The sequence below is a fragment of the Lagopus leucura genome, unplaced genomic scaffold, assembly GCF_019238085.1.
Source record: "Lagopus leucura isolate 7727_CA_CO unplaced genomic scaffold, USGS_WTPT01 Super-Scaffold_100015, whole genome shotgun sequence".
NCBI lineage: Eukaryota > Metazoa > Chordata > Aves > Galliformes > Phasianidae > Lagopus > Lagopus leucura.
Window position 1 is genome coordinate 13,711,864 of NW_024962269.1, and position 8,030 is coordinate 13,719,893.

At 42.1% G+C, this 8,030-nt stretch overlaps 1 long non-coding RNA gene across 5 annotated transcripts in view; it reads right to left on the reverse strand.

The window, feature by feature from the left end:
- Positions 1-2,070: 2,070 nt before the first annotated feature.
- The window catches only part of LOC122182729, a 57,903-nt gene continuing 51,943 nt past the window's right edge, over positions 2,071-8,030 (reverse strand). For all 5 annotated transcript variants that reach the window (XR_006179954.1, XR_006179956.1, XR_006179955.1 and 2 more), the window contains one exon: positions 2,071-5,948. This is a non-coding gene — a long non-coding RNA (uncharacterized LOC122182729). The remainder of the gene's footprint in view (positions 5,949-8,030) is intronic.

Below are 8,030 nucleotides of genomic sequence, written 5' to 3' on the forward strand. Positions count from 1 at the left end.
TACAGCTAATACACATGCCCTGTTTCTGATAATTATACATTTGAATTTAAATTGCGCTTTTCTCTGTGCTAGTGGCATGGTTCTTCCGTGGCTCTTCTAATCTCCAGTCCGTGCTTGTTTCACAGATGTACTGATCAGCAGAGCTTCAGCTCCCACTTTGAATTTCTTGCTACCGAAAAACTTTGTATTCAAGATGTTAATGTGTGCTTAAAGGGCAAGGTCCTTGGATGCATTTCCTCTGAGAAAAGTGTCCCAGGCACAAAGCTCCAAAGTTTGCAGCCAACACCTACTGTAGTGAAAGTCTGCAGGGCAGAGAACCACTGAAATGGTTTTTCCAGAATGATCTGTGATAGTACGGGTAGAATGGGGAGTCACAGAATCATAGGATTCTGTAGCAGTGATGGAACGACATGCTTTTGGTCCCTGTTTTTAGAAAATCAGCATGAAAAGAAATGTTTGCAAGGAACTGCAAATCTGTTGAATGTTTAAATACCTTTAATGTAACCAACGTGTTTTATTTTGAAGTGAGAAAGATCTTAGACCCGCTAGAAACAGTTCAATAAAAGCAAAGTTGTGGTCTAAGTACATACTAAAAATATTTATGTACAATCTTCAGGCATACAAGTAGACCCAAATTAGTAGTGTTATTCAGGGGATTAAGTTTTATAAGCATCTGAAACATGAAGCTTTGCTGTGTTACACTTCAGTTTTTGCCAACAGCAGTTCTGTAATAGCCCAGTGAGCGACGTCACCGCTAATGACATTTCAGAAGAAGCAAACAAAATATTTATTATCTAATTCATTGTAAATTTTAATCGCCAGCTGTAACAGCACAGGTTTTTACAGGAATTTTTTTGAAGTCCTGACCTGTTTCAAATCAGTGAGGAAAAATGCTGGTGTCGTTCCTATGATCTGTGTTTTCAGTTCTTCCTTCAGTCATTTCTCTGAGCAGTTGAATTCCAAAATCTCAGGGTGTTACCTCAACGTTCATTTGCTCTGCTAAGTTTTTGCATTAGTAGGCAAACACAGAAGTCCAAAACGTAGAACTCATGTTGTGATGTTAAATGCTGGTAGAAAAACATGTAGGTGGTTACAATAGCATGGAACAGAATCACAGAGCCACTAAAAGCTGATTAAACAGCGTTGATCAGTCATTCTAAATAAATGAGAAGGAACAGAACTGAATATTGTGAGGAATAAGGATGGGACGTGATTTTTCAGCAAGAAAAGCTTTCCTGGCTTAACACAAAAATATAATGTGTTAACAGAGTCTTAAAATCAATATACAGCGAATTAGCAGTCAGCAGAGAACAGCCAGATGACAAGGGGAATGATTCATTTCTCAGAATGACTAAGATCTCAGGCAGCTTGTTGTGTGGAGTGTTTGGAGCCTGTGAATACAGTTAAAAGAAATTCCTTTAATTTGATCTGGAAGTATGTTTATGACAGATGTAAAGCACTTGAATTCTACTGAGGATTTCCTCTTGTGCTGCAGCCTTCCCGACTCTACTCTTTACAGCTGTTCTTCAAGTACTGACTACTAAGCTAGACAGCCTAGTCCTCTTACACCTTATTACATGAAAATGCAGTTTCCAGCTCTAGCTGAGTAATTAGATAACCCAGCGCTGCTAAGCTAATGATAATGAAGTGAAGAGGAAAGGATCCCTAAATAATTAGATCCTTTTTTTAGGGACTGAAAAGAAAATACATTTTGATGTTTTTCAGAAGGCACTCAGGCATCGGCTTCTACCTCTTTCTTTCATTTCAGCTTAAAATTTACCGCTGGTTCATCAGAAGCAGTGTGGCCTTAGGTGTTCCAGCTGTAAATGAATGTGGATTGCTTTCACTTGGGAAAGGACAGCTTCTGACATTTGTCTGAATATTAATGTTGAATCGGATGGAGGAATCATTATGGCTGATGTTTTTTGGTTAAGTTGAAGATGTCAGAAGCCTGTGTTTAAGTTTTCCTGAAACAAATGAACATTTTTGGCAGGTTTTTTTTATTACTTAAGTCTCAGTTTGAATTCAGATTTCTGCTTTTTTCTTTCTTGCTTGCCTTTTTTTTTTTCTTTTTTACATTTTGACTATCTGTGAACTTCTCTTTTCTCTTTTTGGTGGGTTGAGAGAAATCTCAGAGCTGCTGTGAACTGGGGACAAAATCTTGTCTTCAATTGCAGCTAGCACCTTCTGGTTTTGTGCTGCCATTCTATCCGTTGCTCTTTCTCGTTTGGTCATTTAGGATATTTTCAGAGGAGCCTTTGGCCCATTTTTTGAGTTCTCCCAGCCCAGGTTTTCAGAACTGAGTCCTGCAGTTCCCGCTGATGTGTTTGCAGGTAACGAAGCCCTGAAGCTGCTCAGTTATTTTGAAAACTTGGCCACGTATTTGTGTCAGCTTTGGAGCTAAATGCTGCACTGGTGCTGTGTGGCTGAGCTTTTCTGCTCTTTCTGACCTGAGAGGGCACTGTCTGCAAGTTCAGGCTGTGCACACATCAGGGCTGCAAGCTGTCTGTAAGTCTGGGCAGCCTCGTCTTGCTTGGATTTGGAGGATGCTAGAAGACTTGTAACTGGCTCCAGTCAACAAAAGGGCGCTCTTGTGTCCTATGAAACTACAGCACAGAGGCAGGCCAAAGGTAGATGCAGACCCACATTGTTAAATTCCAACTCTTAAATGCTTCTATTAATTTTCTGAGGTTTGTGTTTTCCTTCCCTAGTGCTAGCAGCCTCCTGCTTCAGCAAGTGCAGTGGCTCTTTCTGTAGTGCACCTTACTGAGCCCTGCAATGAGAAGGAAGATGTGAAGGTCAGATTTAAGGAGAGGGATGAACCCAAACTCAGAGGGAAGCGCTCCTGATGGAGCAGAGAATGAATGGCCCTTGTGCAGGGACAAGAGCAGCTCGTGCCTGGAGGCAGAAGGGAGTACAAGGTGAAGCTGAGAACAGGGAGGGAAATTCTAGATGTCTGTAAGATGAATAGCAGTAAGTTCAGTAGGAAGCCTGGTAGGCACAACCACCATAGCAGAAATCTCTCCAGCACACACACTGTGCTTCCATTTATTAATCTCTCATTTGTCAGCCTTCCCATTCAGAGCCTTGAGCCTTGTGAACTGCACCTGAGTTTCTGGGCTTGGCTTGAGATCCAAACCAGGGCGCTGCCAATTGCTGCTGCGGAGCCACAGACTCTCCCACTGAAGCACAGAGCACATCTTCAGCCCCACTGGTTCTGCTGCAGGGGGTAGCAGGTCGCTGTGCTGTAACTCCCCTGAAGGCAAGGCCCATGGGTGGCTGTACACATGCCAAACGTTTTTGGATTAACATATCCAGAAGCACTTAAGTGATTCAGAAGCCGACATCCCCAGCAGTTTTGACTTCTATGCCATCTCTAAATTGCTTTGACTTTCAGAGAGAATGGGGCTATTCAAATGTTTATTCACTTCTAAAAACATTCCCTGTGGTGCTTAGCAAATATCAGTATATTCCCTCTTCAGAGGACTGGGGTGAGTAGCAGCCCACTGCTCTTGAGTAATGAGGAGGAGAAGTGAAGACCTGTCCCCTCCTGGTATCTCTGCTTTGGGGAGAAAGTGTGCAGGTTGTTTTTTTTTTCCAGGACTTCTGAAGTTCCTTGTTTTTGTCAGTTCTCTGTTCCTTATTTTAATTTTGTTTCCTTTGGCCCCTTTCTAACACTTCTGCCTTATAATTTGGGTGGGAGGTGGAAGGGGAATGGCTTTTTCTTTCCCCTTTATTGTGGCAGAGAATGGGGGATGGAGGCAGGCTTTCCTGGACTTTTATATTCAAAATACCTATAAATAATTAGTTGCAGGGACCTAGCTTCCCCCTCCTTTTAAGGCCTAATTTAGGTTCTTTATCAAAATGATTTAAAATGCCTTTCTCAGTAGGAAACCATATTTCAGAGCTTTTATTTATTAGACTTCTCAAAAAGTGTGTTTTTAATGCACATCCTGACTTTCTGCCAAAACTGTCCACTGAAACACTGGGACTGGAGCAACCCTTTGTAAAGGGAGTTATATTTATTGGATTTTTACATATTGATAAAAAACAATTCATCAAAATAAATCATACACAGAATCGGCACATAAATCTCCCAGTCCTCACTACACACTGTACTATATTACCATCCTGACAACCTTCTCTCAAATACAGGAAAACTTTTCTCATGATGTACATTTCTTTAGCTCTCCGAAAGTATCCATAGTTTTCCTGAGCTGCACTGGTTGGTTGTTTTGAGCTGTAGGAGTTTGGGGTGTGGATTTTGTTTCATTATGTAGGGACAGGAAAACCTCACTGTATTTTCAGGCAGAGTAAGGCAGCCCTAAATGCCACAAAATATGCGAGGACTTCTAAGTACTAAAGCAAAGTCAGATTTCATAATAGGTGCTTGAATATCTGAATGCTATTGTGTTGTGAGCCCTCTGTGGCACAGAGAAATCAAATCCTTCTGTTCTAAGCAGCACAACATTGCCAGTACTGCATAGCTAGTCTGGGGAGTGCGCTTCGCTTAAGCAGTTTCAGGATGTTCAGAACAAGTGTGTGTCTGTCTGTCTCGTAGTGGATGTAGACTGGACCCATCCATTCTGGGACACCCTCTGTCCCCCTTCCAAATTAGTTCCTGCTCTCTGAGCAGAAGCTGCATAAAGACAATCTGAGCCTAATTATATTAAGTACATACAAATCTGTAAACTGGACTATGCAAGACTGTGATTCAGTGTAATCCTCTGGAAATTTACAGTAAAGAAAGCTTCTCTTGGCTGTATTTTGAGTACCTCTCAGATGCAGATCCTGGGGATGTGAAAGCCTTCTCTAAAAATGAAAGTTCAGTCTTTCCCCATGCTGGTTCAAGAGCTGTGGCTTTCCAAAGGGGTTTTGTAGTACCAGGACCATCACTCCAGAAGGCTCTGGTGTTTCTGACAAAAGGGCTCTGACATCCAGGCAGCGTTTGTGAAAGTTCAGAGTTTGGAAACTGGGAGCTCTGTAATAAATCATTGCAATAAAAGGTAGAACAGATTCTAGCAAGTGTTCAATCACTCAGCATGGTGCCACTTAGAGGCAGAAGACCTTAAAACAACCAGCAAGATGTCTGCAGAAGAAACCTCCGCTGCCAGCTCTCAGCACTCTGTATCCTGTCATTTGACGCCTTTCATCTCGGGTTAGTTCAGCAGAGGGGCTGCAGTGCAGGCTGGGTCAGGATCTGAACCTGGGCACTGCTGATGAGGTTTAGTTCAGATATCGTGTGGGAAAGGGCTTGTGCTGTGCACCAAATGGAATCTGGAAACACTTGGGGCTAATAGCTTGCACCCTACCGTGCTGTGTAACCAACTGCCCCTCGTGGTTTGGGGCTTTAAGATAGTTAGGGGTGGCTGGTGCAGATAAAACCATTCAGCTCTTCCAGTCCCCTCCCAGGACTCAGAGTTCAGAAGGCAGGACATGCAGCTGCAGAGCCACCGATCTCTGGGGGTTGCTGGTCACATCACAGCACTGGAGGAGCAGGGCACACCTCCTGAGCCAGCCAACACGCACCACATAGTGAACAAAGCAGGGATTAAATGACCAGCAGGGCACTTCCTTAGGGTGTGCCCTTCTGCCTCTGAAGCCCCATATACCCCAAGTTAAGTATTTTTCCACCAGATGAACTAACAATTTGAACTAGCAATGCCAGCAGCCCCACAGATGGAGGGCCAGCGGTAGGTGTTACAGGCCAGTATCTCCCACCAGCACTTTCTCTGCTGTGGAATGCGAAATGTGAAGATCACAGCTACCTTTCAGTAAAAGAAAATCAATATCAAATGCTGAGATAATTTTCCTAGTTGGAAAAACAGTTCTTGATATAAATGTGCTTTAATTATCAGTAGTGAAACTGAGGCAGTAAGGTGCAAAGGCTGAGAAGAATGCAGGTGTTCAGCTGTCGCTGTTTCCCAAATCTGTCATTAGGAACGTACCTGGAGAAGAAAAACAAACATCTGGGTGAAAAAATAAAATAAGATGCTTTCCCTGCAGGAATTATTACTGTGGGAGAAGGGGAATTCTGCTCTATGCCAGCATCTCGCATCACCGCAGCAGTTCATGGTTTTAAGGGTAACTGTTTCAGGTCTCTCTCTCTCGTCAATTCAGTTTGTAAAAGGGGTGACAGGATTAATTTTTAAGTTCAGAAATAAGTGCACTTGTATAAGGAGAATTTAAGTCTGTATTTATTACTTCTCATTGTAAGTAATTTTATTCATAAACAGATTAAATATAGGCAGCTAAAAAGCAATATGCACCAGTAGTAATTTCAGTGAATGATGACTCTAACATTTTTCTTCTTTAACATCCAAAGACAGCGGTTACATTTTTACCTTAAAATGTATTCCATAAAAGGGCAGAAGTCTTTTAAAATACTTGCAAACTTACCTCAGGAGAACAAATTTGTTTGGATGATAAACAAAAGTTCTGGTTTTAGTTTGGTTTAAAAAGAAAAAAAAAAAACAACTTGAATTATATGTGAATGTCATACAATATTTCCATGTACTTTCAAGAATAATTGAAGCATATGTACCCAAAGTGTAATACTTTTTATAATGGTTTCAGACTAAATTATCCATTATATGGGACTAACACATAAAAGCCTTTCCTCTACATCAAGTGATAGATCAAAGGGAGGAACGATGGCTTGTCCACATGCATAAACCACACCTCTCAAATTCTGAGAACAAGGATATGCAGTCTGCATTTTAACTACATCTCCATGACATGAAACAGTATTCTCGTGTCTCCTACTGTGGGAGAGTCAGGTAGTCCTGGCTACAAAGATTTCCTTTTACATTTCTCCCTTTTTTTTTTTTTTGTTCTATCTCATGGATGACATTTCAGTGACTAGTCCCAGGTGAGTTTAATTTGAAAACTAAACTTCACTCAGATCCTCCCTGGGCAGTGGGGAAACCTGTTGAGATGGAGTGTGATTCTCAGTTATTTCAAGGTAGATCTGTGAGCCCAGCCTTGCAACCTGAGGGAAACTGCAGGGCATGCACATGGTGCTACACAAAGCCTGAGCAGCTTCAGAGGCACAACCTGAGGATGCCTGTTCCACAGCTGCCTCCTTCTGCTCACCTGAGGATGGCCTTAATGGTTAGGGTGCATTCTCCGAGTCAGACCTGCTCCCCTCTACTGGCCGCTCTTTTGGGCTCAGAGGAATTTAATACTTCGTGTTTGTGCCACTTTCCTATCTGCAAAATTAAGCTGGTAGTACTTCCACCCTCATAGGGATTCCTTATCTTCTCTGTCTACCTAAAATGCTTTCTCTCATGCGGATGCTTTGAGGAATACAAATGTTGAGCATTATGACTGGTAAGCAGCAGGGAATCACTTTAAGATACAGACCAAACAGCCTCAGCTTTTGGGGTACTTTTTCTGAGTTTTTCCTACTTACTTCCATATTAGCAATAAAAAAAAAAAACAATGCAGGCTCATTGTTACAGTGGCACAATTAAAGATGTTTGCGTTTGAAATTTGACTGCAGTAGAAAATTGAAGATGTACAGTTTCATAGCAGTATGTCCCCAGGTCTGGCCTTCCAGACAGCAGATTGGATGTTAGCCTAGTTATTCCCAGTAACATCTGGTTCATGAGCACTGATGTACTACATGATCAGAGAATAAAGTTCCTCAAAATAATGTATTCTCACCAAAATGTAAGCGTACCTTTTATTATTGTCATGGTTGCTAAACAATGTGAAGTGCGCTGGGGAAGCGCTGAGTTGAGGCACCAGAAGAAGAGGCTGCGATCATGGAAAGGTTGAAATTTCTCCTCTGATCATTTCTGACAGCTCAGAGTGGTTCTTCCACAATTGGAACCACTTGTGCTGCTTATTAATATAATGAAACTTATCCTCCAGCAAAAACAGAACCAAAGGTTGACACAAGAGTGGAGGGAGAGGCTGAAACCTGATCTGGTTAGGGATCTCTTAAAGATGATGGAAGTCTAATAAAATCCAGTCTGCTTCCTACCTCCGTTACAACTCCCACTCCCAGTCTGTCTTCACAAGCT